This window comes from Opisthorchis viverrini (assembly GCF_000715545.1).
Source record: "Opisthorchis viverrini unplaced genomic scaffold opera_v5_170, whole genome shotgun sequence".
Lineage (NCBI taxonomy): Eukaryota > Metazoa > Platyhelminthes > Trematoda > Opisthorchiida > Opisthorchiidae > Opisthorchis > Opisthorchis viverrini.
In genome coordinates, this window is record NW_008751826.1 from 948,773 (window position 1) to 967,363 (window position 18,591).

An 18,591-nucleotide genomic window follows, 5' to 3' on the forward strand; every position below is an offset into this window, starting at 1 on the left:
TTAAAATTTCGACTAGCTCACCGATATTTCATCATAAATACATGGGTTTTTACGTTTCATGACTCTGGTAAGCGATACTGGAGATGCATCATGCTTCATCAAATACAAATGCAGTTCGTTGCAATCCTTACAGCCTTCCTGAACAGCAGTTTCACTGTGTGGTATTTTTTTTATAATGTTGATGCACATTTCGTGGCGTCGGCGAATCCGTAGTGAGCGAATTAGAAAACGCGTTTTAGATTGTGCAACCGGCACTTCCATTGTATAATGTGTCCAGCACGGGAAGCTTCGTTGGTTTGGAAATGTGTTGCCTATGGCGAACCGCCGTTTGCCCAAGACAGTACTGTTTTGTTTGCTTGATTCACAGTGGCGTAAACAGAGATGTGGCCTACACTTCTCTTGTCTTCCTTCCTTCCACTTGAAATAGAGCCCGCTTAAATGTATCCACGAATCGTTCAGCCTGTCTGTTGGATTGAGGATGATTAGGCGGTGAAAACGTTTCCGCGTTACCATTTTCTTTCCAAAACTGTCTGAAGTGTGTTGAAGTGAATCGTGTTCCATTGTCGGCCACAATCAGCTCCGGATTACCGATATATTGCAACACTGCAACCAGTTCATCGATAGTAAACTGTGGCGTAGTATTGCGCAACATGTACACAACTGGCCATTTATTGAATGAATCCACCGGAATTGGATACGACTGATCATTGGTTGTACCTGCATAATCCAAGTGAGTTCTTTCCCACGGATTCTTGCTTTTCGGCCATGGTTGTTCTAGACATTTTGGGGGTGACTTTGCCGTCATTTGACAAGGTTCATCCACATTCTGTGGGTTGATTGGCCCTTCAACAGGAATCATTTCATGGACTCATGTTTCTGGTTCATTCACCTTCGGCGGGTTGATTGGCTCTTCAACGGAAATTCTGTCACTGTCTTGTGTTTCCGCTGACGAAGGCAAATCTTCAGCGTCAACATTCAGCTTCTCTAGCTTGCTTGAAGTCTCCTGGTGGGCTCCAACGTGGCCTTTTTCATACGAGTAGTATTCCTCGTATTCATCCGCATCATTGTCAGCCAGCATGGCTTCCGCAGTCTTGCTTGCTTTGTCTTGGCTGCCGTTTGAATCATTTTGACCGTCGTTTTGATTACCGTTGCCTTGATTGTCCGGGTCTTGATTGATATGCTGCGTCAGAGTCTCAGGTGAAGGAACACTATCTGGTGCTGCCGATATTTTGATTGCCTGCTTTGAAAAAAATTTGCGACAATGTCTTGATCAACTTTCCTCGATATTTTTCAAACTGCGCTTGTTGCTGTAGCAGTAGGGCTTGCGTTTGTTCGAAACTGACTGCCATGATTAAGTTTCGAAATGAAGGTAACCCGTCGCCACCGTTGTATCTCTGCACCTGCCCTGACTCTACTGGGTTATAGTCAGAAGACAAGAAGACGACCAGAAAGAGCTGTGTATTAGCGCAATTACAAGCTTCTATATATATGATTCACTTGTCACCGTATTTGATGGCCGATCCACTGTCAACCAACCGGTGTGTCTGCTACACGCCCACACCGGTTCTCGGGCGGCTGTTCGTTTGTCTCGGTTGATCATAGATGTCCACCTGTGCGCTTGTGTACGGAGTGCTTTGGCCGTGGATTGGGCGTTAAATTTCTGTGTACCTTTTTGACCATTCTCCGGCACATGATGATGCCCAGCCGTATTAAATTGTCGAAAATGGGAGAGCACAAAATTTTGATCTCTAGAGCATCATGTTAAAAAATACAACTTCGGTAATGCAACCCGCATTTGGAAATGACCGTGAATAGAAAGAGCATGAAAAATAGATCGTCCAAAGCCACTCGTAAGAGCAAATGATGATGAAGAGTGCCAATCGCATTCGAGTTTGAATAATTTACCTTAATCCCGATGGCTTACTTCAAAGTTTTCTTTGTTGAATAACGGACTGACGCATCTATTTAATAACAGTCATTGCATGCAGACGAAGTTCGTAGAAGCTTATTAGCATCCCGGTTAAAGATGAGGGTTCTGTGAATTATCTCTGTAGGAAAAATCACAAATGTTGTGTGCATTGCGTATGGGCCTATTCTCACCATTACTTCCGAAATTATCACGTTCGTTTCTCCCGAGTGTGCGTCTCAGGTGAGAACCACAGCCAGGGAGGTTATTGTTTACTAGTTTCACGGCGGTGCGCAAACCCTTGACCGGTTAGCATCAAGTGGGATGTCAACCGGGTAGAGGCTGAGTCGACCACGTATTCAGACTCCGTCAGGTAGTCAGACAACCCCATATCTATACAGACGACCCACAGTCTTGTGTGTACCTTGACTTCCAGGGTGCCTTCCATCCTCTCAGTTTCTAAGTGGCGAATGGTTCAGAAATTTGTGAACATAATCCGGCTCCCATATTCACAATATTCTGGGGTCGGGAATAAATGGAGCGCTCTCAATAAATAGTGTCCGACAGGAATGTCCACTCTGTTCTCTCCTGTTGGAATTCATCACTGATGCAATAATGGGGCAAACACAAGAAGTTCTCCAAAAAAGGGCCTTTTTGGTGGGGAATTTGTAGATAGGGTGTGCACAGACAGTGCCATCTTCTAACTCAAACAAGAGTGTGGAGCTCACCCCATGCTATAAAACGTATTGACCTTACCCAGCAATCGGTTAGGCCACGTTGAGTTACTTGCAAATTTCAAAACGTCTAATCATTCAAATGGACGTTGATCAATGAACCTGATACTACGAATGCAATATTAAACTAACAACCTCAAATTGTGAGGCAACACCGGCTTCTATACACTGGTTTGGGATCTGCTGATTCCCAACGGGATCCCAAAGTCCACACCAGTTCAAGGCCAACTGGCAACAAGATAGCAAAGCCTGCGAATAACTTTAAACTACATGCGCGACGACAAAATGAAAGGGTGTTTTACGTTCAGGTGATAAACTGGAGAGACTGTATGGGCGCGAAATCGAACCAGCAGAAGGCGGGTCGTGCACAATAAGAATAGAAGAGCAGCATCGACAAAAATATCCTACCATTTGTCAGCGTTATCCATGGACCTAACTATGCAACTTCATGTTTAAGAACATGCAATCTCTGAGCATTTTCCTTGGAATTCAAGAAGAAGCACCGGAGAAGTTAGTACCATCAGTAGTATTGGCAGTAGTATTATTATTAATTCAGTGCGCGAACTTCAATCACTCGTCATTCGTGTTGTCAAAATGTTATCATTGTCACCGGATCTCATGGGTCACGAATACCGGCTTACAGTACGAGCTATATTGTCGTACGGTTGTAAGACATAACGTCAGCAAACAGCAATGAAGTGTATTCAGGTTTGTGACCAAAGACGCCTTAAAAGCGTTACTGGATTCGAAGGCGCGATCGGTTTCGTAACAATTTCGAGATAGTTAGAAAACGGGTACATTATTGTGCGGTGGTACGGGAAACCAAAAAAATATTGTACGCCTAAACAATATAATGATTTGTCGCTATCATCATGGAGATGCAAACGTTTGAGCGGAATTTAAGACTTAATTTCTTGAGTGCTCTCACATGCCACTGACGTCGGTGTGGATGCTGGTTTAGCCGAGGAGATCGTCAGGTGATTTCATCTCATCAGAATTGGTACTTAGTTGCAAAGTCTGTGTACACTGGTTTAATTGCCATCAGATCGAATCATTCAGATGTTAGCAGAATTGGTACTTAGGTGCAAAGTCTGTGTACACTGGTTTAATTGAGAACCCATCCATGGGTCACCACAATTGTCAACGACAGGAATACTTGAAACGTACCACGGTGTGAGCGCCAGCTCATCAATGGATGGAATATGTCTGAGTGGATCCTTATCAGGTAGTGTGGACGGTCACTGGTTTGTTCCTTTATCTGGGCAATTAGATTGCAAGCGTTTCTATAATCGATGGGATGTCAACGGGGCGTTGATGATGAGCTTGATGGATATCAAGTTGTCGGATAGCGCAAATAATGACGAGTGAAACAATGTCAGGCAGGTCGGATTCTTGAAAATAATCTCACAGTGCTTGAACTCTACCGAGACGCTCGAACCCTACTAAGTCGCAGTAGGTAATCCGACAAAATCCCCCAACAGACATTTATCGGTAGAGCACTCGAACAGTCAATCAATTCAGCTCTTGGCTATTGGGAACGAGTTTCTATTATTAGGCTGATGCTGGTACAATCTACAATTTGTCGTTCGAACGTTCAGGAGATATTTTCTCTGTCCAAACTAAGCACAAATATACTGCCTTGTGAGTGTGCATTCTGCTCAGAACACTTGGTAAACCTCAGCACACACTTTATTCAAAACGCACCCTGCCAAATTACATGTTTCAGTCGAGCTTTGGCAGAAGCGCGCAGCAACTCTCAGACATTTCCGGTAAGAGTTCATCTTTATTTAATAATCGCCATCGACGTATAATTTTTTAAAAAAGCGTCTAAACACTACTGTCCAAACTGGTGGTGCAAATTACCGGATGAGACGGAGCTGTACATTGAAATGTTCTATCACCGTCACGAATATTGACCAGTGGATCATAGATCCCCACATAATTTCTATTCGACCAAAAGTTTCCCCATTTCACAAACTCATATTTGTTCGAGTAATATCAACGCAGCGCATAAGGAGTGGCAACGAAAGAATGATTCGCTTCATTGACAGCATTCGATAAACAGACTCCGAATATTTGTTCGACTTGCAATCGTTTTGTCTTCGTTTCGTTGTAAAGGAAAACTTAGTGTATGAATCAGATGCATCGGTATACTCACTCGTCATCACGCAATTCAGCCTTCTGGTGCGGGGATTTAAGTCCGCTTGAAACAGGCACGACGCCACACAAGCGTAACGCAAATGACTGGTTGAAGTCCGTGTTATTTCCTACGTCTATCCTGCTGCCCTCTGACTATGATCGGTCACCAAAGATTTCCGATTACTTAATGCGCTTCACGTCAGGACCGTCGCAATCCGAACTCCACAGCATCGAGTAAGTGACCAGGCTTTATAGACTCAACACTGAGATTGCTTGAAAACACCAGCTAACACATTTTTGCAAACCAGTCATTGACATGGAGCTGTGTTTTGAAATTGCCAGTCACCCTTGGCGAATACTACCAAGCAGGTCGGATTCCTGAAAACAACCCCACAGTGCTTGAAACAGAAACTCAAACAATATCAAATAACAGTAGCCAATCCGACAAAATGCCACCGATAAAGACATTTCCCGGTCGAACAATCGACCAGTCAATCAGTTCAGTGCTTGGCTTGTGGGAACGAATTTCTATTATTGGGTTGATGCTGGTACGGTCTATCTCATTTGTCGTTCGAACGTTCAGGAGAGGATAATGCCTTGTGAGTGTGCATTCCATTCAGAAAACTTGGCAAGACGGAGCACACTTGCTATTGAAAATGCACCATGCCAAATTACATTCAAGACCCCAGTTTTAGCAAAACCGCGCAACAGCCATTTCCGGCGAGCGTTCATCTTTATTTAATATTTGCCACCGATTTACGAAGTTAGCGAAAAATCGTCGGAATACCACCGGCAAATTACTCAAGGAGACGGAGCTGTATATTGAAATCGTCCATCCGCATTACGAATATTGACCAGTGGATCATGAAACTGCGACTTGACCATAGATCTGCTCCATAATTTCTATTCGACCGGAAATGTCTCAATTTCACCAACTCATATTAGTTCGAGCTAGACCAGTGCTGGGCATGGCGAGTGACAATGAAGAAATACATCACTTCACTGAGAGCATTAGATAAGAAAATCCCGGATGTCTCTTGGACTTACTTGCAGTCGTTTTGTCTCCGTTTCCTCATAGAGTATGCCTTCGTGTAGAAGTCAGATGCATCGGTATACTCTCTCATTGTAACGCAATCCAGACTGGTTTTGCAAGACGTGTCTCATTCAATTCCTACCTATGCGTCTTTCACTCATGCATGTCTCTTTTTAACAGGTGATTAAATGAAATTGAGCGGAATGGCGGTTGAATTTATCATGAAAACGTATCTATAATTAATCGGGTTTGACATAATTATCTGTGTGTTGTGCACCCATCACAAGCGAAAGTCTTTGGGCAATAACTGTAGAAGAACGAAGCTACGAATAGACCAGGCACGCCAGTAACGGAGACAGAGATTTGTGGCAAATACGTTCCTCCGTAAGAGATAAAAAAAATTGATCAGAACAAGAGTAAACACAATTGACGAACATGTTTTCAGCTAAATGATTGTTTAAACACGATGTTTACTCTGTTCTCGCAGGGAGTGGGAACCACCAGATTGTTGAATTTCTTACAACCAACTATCATGTAGGTCATGTTGACATATTGTATATGGTCAAAACGAGCCATGCAACGATGGCTCTCGTAGACACGAACTTTGAAAGGTCATCTGGCACTTGTGAAGGAAACAGCGATGTACCCAATGACAAATCTCCGTATGCTGGTGTTAGCCGTGATGTTGGGCTCATTTGCATCTCTGCCAGAGCAGACCGAACGCATTCCGTAGTATTTCGGATCGTGGGGCAAACTTGGTGTATGCTGATGAAGCACGGAGTTTGTGTCTCATGTTATTCACGTGAAGAATTTATCAGTTCGTTGGATTGTTGTTCAGTAGGTTAGTTGCTTGCTGATTTGATGGGATAGCTAGTTGGTTAGCTGTTTACTCAGATGGTTACCGAGTTATTTGGTCAGCTTTTTAAATAGCACGAACTGTGGCCGTTTGTGAATTCCGGCGTTTCACTTGTGTGATCGATATATATCTGGCACGTCTGCCTTCTGTTTCAGGGAAACTGTTGACCTTAGACCATCAGGGTGCTTTGCGGTCCACCTGGTTGGCGTTGTGATATATTTCGGAACTTCTGTTCCCCACGTGCAAACGAAAGCGGAACCTCGGACCAGGTTGTTCCACCCAAATTTCCATTGGGTTAGAAAACAATTGACCGATATTCAGACACGCATGCCAATTCGTTTTTTCGGCAAAGCAACCTTGTTGATTGTGCTCACCAAAACCTCGTCTTTGGTTAGTTTGTTTGCACGTCCATCGCCTTGGCGTTTATTTCAATAAACCGCAGCTTATGATCCCAATGTTCGATTCATCGATTTCTGTTGGATGACTGGGTAAAGGTTTGTGGCCATTACGGTCACGTTGACTCTGAGGTGGTTTGGTGCATTCGCAATATACTATCAGCGAATATGTTGTGGAATCATTAATCGCACTACTCCTTAGTCTAGACGAAATGTTACGAAATCTGTGACCTATATGGGAAGGTTTCTAAGCCAAGACCATTTTGGACACGCGTCAGATTAGATTACCTCATTCTAAGATGTCGTTCCGACTGACTTTTACGGCTCGCCTGATCAGTAGACGTTCACGGAGACAGAAGCTGGATTAATTCATTGGTACTAATGCGTGGGATATCAACCTTTCCACTGGGATGTTTATTTCGCCTTAATGCGATGGAAGACACTTGCGTTCCTACGGTTGGGGTGCAGTTGATTAGAATTTCAAACTCAAACCTGTGTTTATCTTTGTAATGTACTACTCATAAGGTTGCTGAAAATCCGTCAACAGTTCACGACCGATTTCGCCATTCTTGGTGCTCATCAGGTAGGCGCAGTCGTCGGGTATCCATCAACCGTATTTTCTACTTCAAACCAAATTGCACGAAATTAGCGAATATACACTCATCTGCAAAATAATTTGGTTCTTTCGGGAGACTCACCTGGAACACAGCTGAATCTTTCGTCTTCTGAGAACATCACAAACGAGAGATTCAGCTGGGTTCCAGGTGAGTCTCTCGAAAGAACCAAATGAGTTTGCAACTGAGTGTATATGAAGCCTATGTTCTTTTTATTATCGTGATTGATCACTGGAAATTTGAAAACTCATATAAAAACCCTGCATAGTGCTTCTCATAGAGCTTCCGTGTGTAAAAGGCGAAGCCTGGTTTTCAGCTCAAATCACAAAAATACTGGCGCATTGTCACCTGAATTTAGAAGCTTCAATGATTATCCTGTGTGAGCTTGAAAGTGTTTCCAAAAACAGCTGCATTACGGGAACGGCTGCTCAGGATGCTTCTCGTTTTATTTGGACACATTTGAAAACGCCCGCTGTGGCACACGTTTCCGTGGTCGATTCTGGCAGTTTGGAATGCGTGCCCCAGATGTTGAGTAGTTTGCATATTCACGATCCTTGGATGTTAGCGTAACACCTTAAATGTGCAAGATAATCACCAACCCGAGCATCATGATCATCTCTATTCCTCTAATCCATTGAGTGTATTCATGCATCATGCAAACGAAGTGGGCACTTTCTTATCGGTCTCAATGCATTCTAATTAGCTGCATAACGGATTATAGTAACAAAAGAGGAAATTGTTAGCGTTGTATGCAAATTTGAAGCCGGATCTGAACCATTTTGTGAAACTCGGTTTCCGTATTTTTTGAATCTTCGGGATGAAACCGCAGAAAATCATGTGCCTCGTCGACTGGTAATTCTAACCCCATATATTGTGTTTTCGGACGATGTAGATAAAGCTCTCTGATGGTCTTTTAGAGGGGAATTTTGCTGCTTTTTTCGTTACGAAATCAGTCCTCTTTTCTTCGTTTCTCCACAGGGTGTGTGGTCAACAAAATCGATTTCCTTGGTAGCTTTTGAATTCATGTGAACCTTCAAAGAACGCACATTTCATAAAAGGCACGCTTGTTCACAACTGAAAACTCAGGTTTGTTTAAGGGAATGGCAGTAGCAAAGCAGTGGTAATGCGCTCGCCTCGCACGTCATATGTCACAAGCTCAAGCCCAGTCGCGTCCTTTGGATAGGGTAAACTCGTGTTCATTTCACCCCCACTTTGGTGTGGATTCTCCAGAACCCTGACAAAGTTAAGGAACTGTTGCGGTTTTTTGTTTGAGGCAAGTGTCTCTACTGCTCAACCGTGGTCTGAATGAATCTATAGGCTCATAAGATCACCAGTTTAATAAAGAACAATTTCAAGGGAGTAACTTCCATTGCTTAAACAGGGAATGAAAGAAAGTACGAATGATGTGTGGGAAATCGTCCTTCCATTTGACTGATCCTGCAGAACCAAACTGTATGCGTGTAAAACTTCCGTTTCGTCGGAACGAGCAAATCCACTCACATTAATCGGGGGTTGTAATATTATTGAGAACCTCTGAGCCGCATATGCGGTCAAACAATTCAGTGTCATAAAAACAAACCAACTCTTCGCCGACTGAACTTGGATACTCGCGATGCATCGGATATTATTCGATTGTCCGAGTCCGATTAGTTTGCGTATTTTGGAATATTATGTACAGTTATTTCAGGAAAAGATTATCTGGCATACAGCACTGGAGGTAACCTGTATTTCGGGCGTAATTTTGCGCCGATACGCCATGTTTGTCAATTGGCTGCAAAAGTAATGCGATTTAAAAAACCCACAAACAATATTACAGCTCTTTTTCATGAAGGAAACTACTCACATGATTGCTGGAAACTATTCTATTCGCCACGACCGGTTTCGCCCTTCCACTTGGGGCTCACCAGGTAGGCGCAGCGCATTCCCTGAGTTTCCGTCAACTTTATGATCTACTTGAACCCAAATTGCACTGTTTCCGAAAAATACACTCATTTGCAAATCAACTGTGTCTCCCATGAAAACCAAATGGACTTGCAAATGAGTGTATTTCTCGAAAATTATTGCAGCTCATTCGGTCACCGTCCATTTCGGCTGTTCCATGAAATATTCCACTGAATTTTGGATAATTTGACGAAATTGAGTGTTTGTCCGTTCGAAAAACAGTATTGTGTTCGTACGCTGAGACACTAAGTAGGTTTTCATGCTCAAATATTCTAGCGACTGAAACATGAGGCGTCCTGGTGCAGCACATTCAGTTGCCTGAGAACGTCATAAACGAGAGATTCAGCTGGGTTCCAGGTGAGTCTCTGGAAAGAACCAAATTAGTTTGCAGATGAGTGTGTACTCTCAGTTCTCGTTCACTCGACTTGTGTTTATTCTCATGTCCCGAAAAATAGAGAAACAGTAGTGAGTATGCATCAGTTTATTTAATCACCTCATTAGAACAGTGAACATCACGGAATGGTTGACATTTTATTCCAAATCCAACCACGTTTTGGCGTCACGCGGACCAGAATTGAGGGAATGCATGTACCGTTGTCAAGACAAACCATACTGAGCGTACCAAACACAGATGGTTTGTGTGAGTAGTTTCTCACGAATCCAGCTCCACTGTCGCCCTGAAATTATGAGTGAAAGGGCATTTCAAGCACATAAGTTTACACTACATCACCCAACACCAAGCTTGGTACTTCGTTCGCTTGTTCGCTATCCACCACGAATGCCGTTACTTCACGTGCCTAAAGTGACAAAATAAGCGGAGCAAACAATATAGAATTCTAGTGACCGAATCATTCCTCTAAGCTTCAGTTTTCTCATTGGCAGCTGCAGTCATCTGACCGTCTTTCCTTCTTGTTGTCTATTCATTTGGCCATCAAAACTTGTCTTATAACGACGGATGTGAAACTCTATGCACTGGTGAAAATTCAAGTCAAAATCTTTTGTAATGCCTGTGGCGTTTTACAGGTGTGCTAATACTCTGACGAAAAAGCACCGAAATTCGAAGGAAAATGTTCCATCCCATCGATGAATCTCCACATTAGGAAGATCTGTACGGTGTCGTTGTAGTTTACGCCTTCAGTTTCCTCCATTTAAGGCGAAATCGATCTGCAATTTTGCAATGCAGCTTAAATTACGTATCGCACTTTTATTTTCTGGACAGTCCTCGGCCAGGAAGTCTCTAGACGTTCCCCGTGACAGATGTTATTCGTACTGTCCCGGTATCGATAGCATACCGAGAAGGGAGTGCAAATAATGCAATTTTGAAGGCTAATTATCAAGCCGGTGAAAACAGATGCAGTCAGGAGTAGGATACACTGGTCTAGGCTAACGTCACGCGACTATCTCGTTCAGAGAACCAAGCGTTCTCTGATCTTTTGTAATCAAACACACGCGTATTAGATTTCTGAAAAACCAAGCAACAAGCAATAGACTGTTTCCGTATGTCACCATTATTCCAAGATGTCTTTCCAAACAATGATTTTGCGGCATCAATTTGCCACGTGGATTGGGAAAACACGCTGGGTCTGTTATTTGAATGATCAAACCGATATTCATAAAATGAGGTTTGGTTTACACCAAGTTGACCAAATAAAAAGATACCATCAACTAACCTGCATCAAACGTCTTCTTACATCGTCGTCGACGCAAAAGTTGTACATAGGATTGAACCCCTTGTACACTGCGTGGCGTTGAGCACATCTTCGGTGTGTATCAACTCTAAATGTTGCCAACTGAGCGGTAGTTGGAATTCTGTCAGGATGCAAATAGATTCCAAATCCAACAATATCACCCAATTCATTCACGTTTGGCAGCGAGGCATTGTTTGTGGCGGGGAGATTCACGGCACTGATGTTCGGTCGCGTGAGATCGAATGGTGTGGATAATTTGAGAAGGGCGATATCATTGGTGGCTGTGTGAGGTGAAAATGAAATGCAACTTGATGCGCACGAACAAGATTGAGTGAAGCAACAAAACAAAGTGCACAAGATTCTCAAAAGCTTCTAATTCTCGAGGTGTAAATCTGCAGGTTTCCACCGAGCGAAATGCGATTTTGCTTGAAACATTACAAACACAGTTGGTTTTGCTAGTCCCTGGATGAGCAATCCAAAGTTACGGCATGTGCAATACACACAGGACATCTGAGTTGGGAGCATGAACCCACGACAGAGCTCGGTCACATGACATGTGCGATCAAATTCTGCAGTCGAAATTAAGAAAACATTATGCATGCTATTTTACATGACTGTCACGAGAATCATTTCGGTAACCACAAAGCATCCTTCATATCAGGCGAAATGAATGTTGTTCTCCAGACTGGTTAGACGTCCATCTCTCCTTCGGAGCCGCATCAATTTACGAATAGGTATTGATTGCGGCCCTACATCTTGACATACCTGAGCTACGCTGTGGAGAAATTCAGAAGGGAGCGCGTGTATGCCTAACGCTGATGGAATTTTATTTCTATAAGGCAGTAATGCACAGTTCACTGAAGGAAAACTCCAGGTCACTGGTTGTTTCGCGTACTGAACCGCATAATCCATTACTATCTCTCACTCCGGGCAGGTCCTTTATTTCGCGGCCTCCGTTGATCGTTCCTTTGAAGTTGTCCAACCCGAAGGCCTATTTCCAGCCTATTCACAATACCAGTTCACACTGGTGTTCACCGTGTAGCAACTCTCCTTCTATCCCAATACCTATGTAAACTAATACGACCATGCTCTTACTGAAATATCGATAAAGATAAACAAATGCGACTGAATCAAGATTGAACATTACGAAGTCACTCACTAGCTAAGAAACTTAGCAACCGAACATTTAATGTGTTGTTTACAATTTCTTCTTTCGGTGACAGTACTAATACGTATGCTTGGTTGCATTTATGTATTATTTTTGAAACGAGTAATCCTGGGACTTATCTTCACTTCATCTCGTTAACTGGCTTTGTTTGAATTTTGTGGTTTAAGTTCACTTTCACCGTTTTTTCGTGCACTGAGCCTGGGGAAAGTCCAGCAAGTTAACCTGATATCATTTTTGGAACAAGCGTTAAACAGCTAGACTTAGATTATCGATCCTTCCCAGAATAATGGTAATCCAATCGCCCAATGACCTGCAGTCTACTAGGATGTTCTCATTTCAAACTCGTCGGACCGGTGCACATTACATGGAGGGTCACTGACGTCGCACTCTTCGGTTTCATTGACTGAGTACGCAGCCAGGAAGCAACATCAGTATTCCCCCTGTTGCTATCTGGGGGCTCCGCATTACCTAACACAACCCGAATGAACTCCACGACTACACAGTAAAGGGTCGTTTCTTATCTAATCTTGAGTACATCTTTTTTTCAGAAACCAACATTCGTTCAGGCCGCCAGTATCAACGCTCAAATTCAGGCTTTCTAACGATCCGTCGTGCCTCGACAACGCCCCACATTGCTTGAAACATGATTTGCTGCTGAACATTTCGTTCTGGTCTACCTTTTCACAGAATGCTCCATAGACACGTTGTGATTAATCCCGAAACCCACCGCACTCTACACGACCAACAGTTGAATATTAGAAAAAACATCACAAAACCTAGAAGCCTGATATCTTGACTTACGGTTTCCAACAGTATAGTTTTCATGCGGATAACACTTTGGCGAATGCGCCACTTGCATGTTCGGTGGAACTGCATTACTGTGGGAAATGAAGGAAGGGAGGACAATTTTACTACGGCATGTCCCCACACCGCAGGTCAAATAATCCAGATTTACTGCGTGATTTTGCACAGAAATTCCATGTGTCGCGAGCCTAGAATGCAGTTTGTAGTCAGGAGGAACCATATAACTAAGGAAACATTTAACGGAGCATTGAATTTAATCACGATTGCACAGTGGGAACAACTTTCATCACATCACCGAACCCTCACTGATCGTGAAGACAGAAAAAGTTGGACAACAAAACACCGAGTGCAGTGGGTGGTGTAACTAAGTCGGGAGTTCATGAGTGACTGTGGACATTTCATCGGGAATTGATGCGCCACTGAGCGCGTGCCTTGACGATATTTTGTCTTTTCGCAAAGCCTTCATCGAAGTAGACAACCCTAGTCAGTGCTGCTCAGTTAGCTAACAACGAATTTGGTTCCAAGGGATTACTTGGTCTTTGCTATCTCGTTTCTTAAATCCATGTGTTCTTGCGAGTAATGATCTCAGAGGCGGTTTATCAAGTGGCTCACAGATTACGCAACCAAGGCAGTGTGACCTATGGAGTGCGATCAGCTCATTTATTGTCGGTGAGTTATTTCCTCAACAAATCATCCAACATACTTCGAAATTACTGATGATATGATTGCACCATACTGTGAACAAGCTTCAGGGAATTTAAAATCCTCAGCTCGCAGTGGGAAGGCTTTTAACATGCATGAAATATAATATAGATAATATGCTGGAATACCAATGAGCAGCTTTGCGTTCTGCGTGCCGATCAACTGAGGAAAATCCATGGGAGCATTTCGACCACCCATCCATTGGGAGCGCGGAGTGCGACGTCCATGATCATCTCAATGACAAAGTTGAAGGGAGAACACCGTATGACGCAACGTCTCAGTAGAAAGTCATAAGGACAAAGTAATCGTAAAATGCTCGCAAGATGCAGTCATAACGGCATTTACCGGTAGCACATACGAACGATTACAAAGTAAACGTACGTGTAAGCAGTGATGGCATTAACCTACAAGAAATCGGTTAGAAGTAGAGACGATTAGCTTGGAATGACACAACGGTGAACGAGATTCTGTACACAACTAACTTACCGCCACATTCGGGTTCCCTGCTTCAACAACCGAACGAATCACTTGACGGTGCGGACTAACACAACAGTGAGCAGCCGTTAGTATCCATTTATTTGATAAGATGTTACCGGAACAAATAGTTATATTCCGGTCACTCCACAGATAAGTTGTTTTCACTGCCCATGTGTAGGTGCCTTGGACTACGTTCGTTCCACCAACTATGCGTTTGTCCACGTGTGCAACATCAACAAATGTCAGACCTGAAATGTTCCAAGCAAAAGACATGGCAAAATTCAGCTGCGCTCATGTAGTGACCCATTAGCAGAACGACGAACAAACCCAAATGAAGGTAGTAACTAGCAAATTGGGCTGCGATGGTGAGCTTACCAGCGGTAAATAGCAAAACCAGTAATTGGGATCTGCACTTCGGAAACCTGAAATAGATGTAAAAACTCACATAACAAGTGCAAAAATTCTACCGAATACACTCAACATATAATAGGCGGATGATCATAGTAATGAAGGCACATTTATGGAGGTCGGAATGTAGAATAGTTGAGAAAATCTTCAAAGTTAATTTAGCAGTTACGAGGTAAGAATTAGTTAAAAAGCGATTCTCGCGATATACTAGCACAGTGAAGTAGCCTAAAGACGCGTAGCTTACAGCTGAGTTTTCATCGCCTTTTTCTCCGCAAGTACCACATGGCTTTTCAAATCTTGGATTCCTTATATATTCTTTCTCCGAAAGCCATTATTGCATGGCTCGTTTTGACCACGTACAATAGGTCAACATGACTAACTAGATGGTTGTGAGAAATTCAAAAATCTGCTATTTGCCTTGCCTCACGGAACACAGTAAACATTTTGTTTGAACAGTTGATTAACTGAAAGCAGGTTTGTTTGTGATCAACTTTGTAAAACTTATGGTAGGCCATTATTTGCTAATGTATGTGGTCTTTTGATACTTCCTTCTTCTCTAGTCATTCTTCCCAGTATTTACCCTTGGGATGCATACACAACTACATCAAATACGTACTAATGTGAACCCCGGTTAATTATAGATATCTTTCGATGATAATTTCCACCACATTTCCGTTCAATTTCAGTTGAGTCAAAGACAAGAATACTGGGTGTATAACCGGAATGAATGAAATAAATGGGAAGTTTCAGGTGAAATCCGGGGGGATTCCTCTTACCCGTTTCTGCATGAGGGAGATATTGAAATCGTATTTTCACAAGACCCACTAAGTAAGTAGTAGTTATGTCAAAAATTTGAAATTTCTGAGTAAAGATTTTGCGGCCCGACTACATGTTCTCATTCATGTGTTCCGCTTTACCTGGTCAAAAGTTGATTATATCCTTGGGATAGAATGAAAGGCCTTTATGGCTTTTTGTAATTTCGTCCTTCTTAAGCAGATCAGTCATAGATCGAGAGTTTCATTTCTCGCCTACCCTCGCGTACCTATTCTCTGGCTGAATGGTGAATGACGGAAATAATGTCGCTGAGCAGCGCAACATCCGAGTATAGGGTTTCTCGGTCTCAGGAATGTGCTCAGTGTATTTTTCCGGTTATCTATCAGGTTCATGGGAAGAATTCAAAAACCATCCCCAAATTCTGGGCCACAACTATTCAGATATCTTTGAAACAATCCTCCCTATTGAGACTCCAGTCGAGGTCAATATGAATAAACTTATGGAAAGATTTTCTTCCCAGTTTTCTCCAAAAGCGCGTGCTTAGTATTAGGTCTATTCTTCATCCATTATATCGCCTTGTCTTCTTTATCACGTGTCGTTAAGATGTAGCATGAAAATTCAGGACAATCTGAGTAATGATGTTGTCATCTCGACTGGTGGCAAAACGTCTGCGACGTAATTTTTGAATTCGGAGAACAAATCAGATGCCACCTGATCAACCAGCACTGCACTGAGAGTAAATGTTTTCGTCTACTGAATGTCAGTCAACACCTCTGTGAAGTTATTTTCCCGGTGGGTTCTTTCTATTCCCGACTTTTGACGTTCGAAATTGGCGAAATTTCCAAGTCCGTACACCGCTTGGCAGCAACCGCAGCAATGTATCACTGAGTTGCGATAGCTCTGATATGATAGACGTAGAAAATCGCACCCACTTCAGGAAATCATTCGCGTTTTGACTGTGATGTTGTCTGTTCTAAAGTCATTAGACGGACATGTAGCTCCTCACATGTCCTCAGCCGGTGGAGCCCCTACCAATATTCTAACCATGGCCCAATAACGCCCGCGCGCCTGCTGTTAACTTGAAGATCCTCAACACACCCCCATGACTCAGTGATAACATAAGGTTTCCACCCATGAGGGCTGCCGCACCACCTTACATCCACACGTCCTCGAACAGGTGCCATGGCGGGACTGATCTTTATGCACTTGGATTCCAAGTGACAATTTCACGCCCTCGCATATAGACATGTGAATGATGCTACGGGTCAAAGCCAGTACCATCCAACGATTGTTATTATGACTGCTGAACTCGGCAGTTTGCATACAAACGTTTCACCATTAACCTAGTTGACATCATCAATGTGTTGTTAGGGAGCGGAGGGGAGGGATGAAATGTTCACAAGGAAGAAACCAGANCTGGTCTAGGCTAACATCAAACGATTATCTCGTTTAAGCGACAAACGCCCTCTGGTCTCTTGTAATCAAACACACGCGTATTAGTTTTCTGACAAACAAAGAAACAACAACCATCAATAGGCTGTTTCCATATGTCACCATGCTGTCAAGATGTTTTTCCAAACAATTATACTGAATGGAACGACCTTGGGGCATTAATTTGCCACGTGGATTTGTAAAACACTCCGGGTCTGTTATTTGAATGATCAGAACGGTATTCATAAAATGAGGTTTGGTGTACACCAAGTTGACCAAATAAAATGATACCATCAACTAACCAGCATCAACCGTCTTGTTACATCGTCGTCGACGCAAAAGTTGTACATAGGATTGAACCCCTTGTACACTGCGTGGCGTTGAGCACATCTTCGGTGTGTATCAACTCTAAATGTTGCCAACTGAGCGGTAGTTGGAATTCTGTCAGGATGCAAATAGATTCCAAATCCAACAATATCACCCAATTCATTCACGTTTGGCAGCGAGGCATTGTTTGTGGCGGGGAGATTCACGGCACTGATGTTCGGTTGCGTGAGATCGAATGGTGTGGATAATTTGAGAAGGGCGATATCATTGGTGGCTGTGTGAGGTGAAAATGGAATGCAAATTGACGCGCACAAACAAGATTGAGTGAAGCAACAAAACAAAGTGCACAAGATCTCAAAAGCATTCTAATTCTCGAGGTGTAAATCTCCAGGTTTCCGCTGAACGAAATACAATTTTGCTTATAACATTGCAAACACGGTTAGTTTTGCTAATCCCCGGATGAGCAATCCAAAGTTACGGCATGTGCAATACACACAGGACATCTGAGTTGGGAGCATGAATCCACGACAGAGCTCGGTCACATGACATGTGCGATCAAATTCTGCAGTCGAAATTAAGAAAACATTATGCATGCTATTTTACATGAATACCGCGAGAATCGTTTCGGTAACCACAAAGCATCCTTCATATCAGACGAAATGACTGTTGTTCTCCGGACTGGTTAGACGTCCATCTCTCCTACGGTGCTGCATCAAATCAGGCATAGGTGCGGACATTGGCGCTACAAAGTGACATACCTGACTACACTCAGAAGAAATTCAGAACGTTAAAGCGTGCATGAGTAACAATGATGGAATTTCATTTGTATAAAACAGTGATGTACAGTTCACTGAAGAAAAACTCCAGATGATTGATTAGTTCGCGCATTGATCCGCATAATCCATTGCTGCCTCTCTCACTACGAGCAGGTCCATTATTACGCGGCCCACGGTGATGGTTTCTTTGATGTTATCCAACCCGAAAGCCTATTTCCAGCCTATACACAATACCAGTTCACACTGGTGTTCACCGTGTAGCAACTCTCTTTCTATCCCAATACCTATGCAAACTGATACGGCCGTGCTGTTTTTGGAACATCGATAAAAATAAACAAACGCGACTGAATCACGATTGAAAATTGCGAAGTCACTCACTAGGTAAAAACTTAGCAACCAAACATTTACTCTGTTTTTT

The 18,591-nt window shown here is 43.0% G+C and overlaps 1 protein-coding gene across 1 annotated transcript in view; it reads right to left on the reverse strand.

The window, feature by feature from the left end:
* Window positions 1–18,591, reverse strand: part of T265_14285 (hypothetical protein) — a gene marked incomplete at both ends in the record, with an annotated part of 49,355 nt that overhangs the window by 4,283 nt on the left and 26,481 nt on the right. The window lies entirely within an intron of this gene.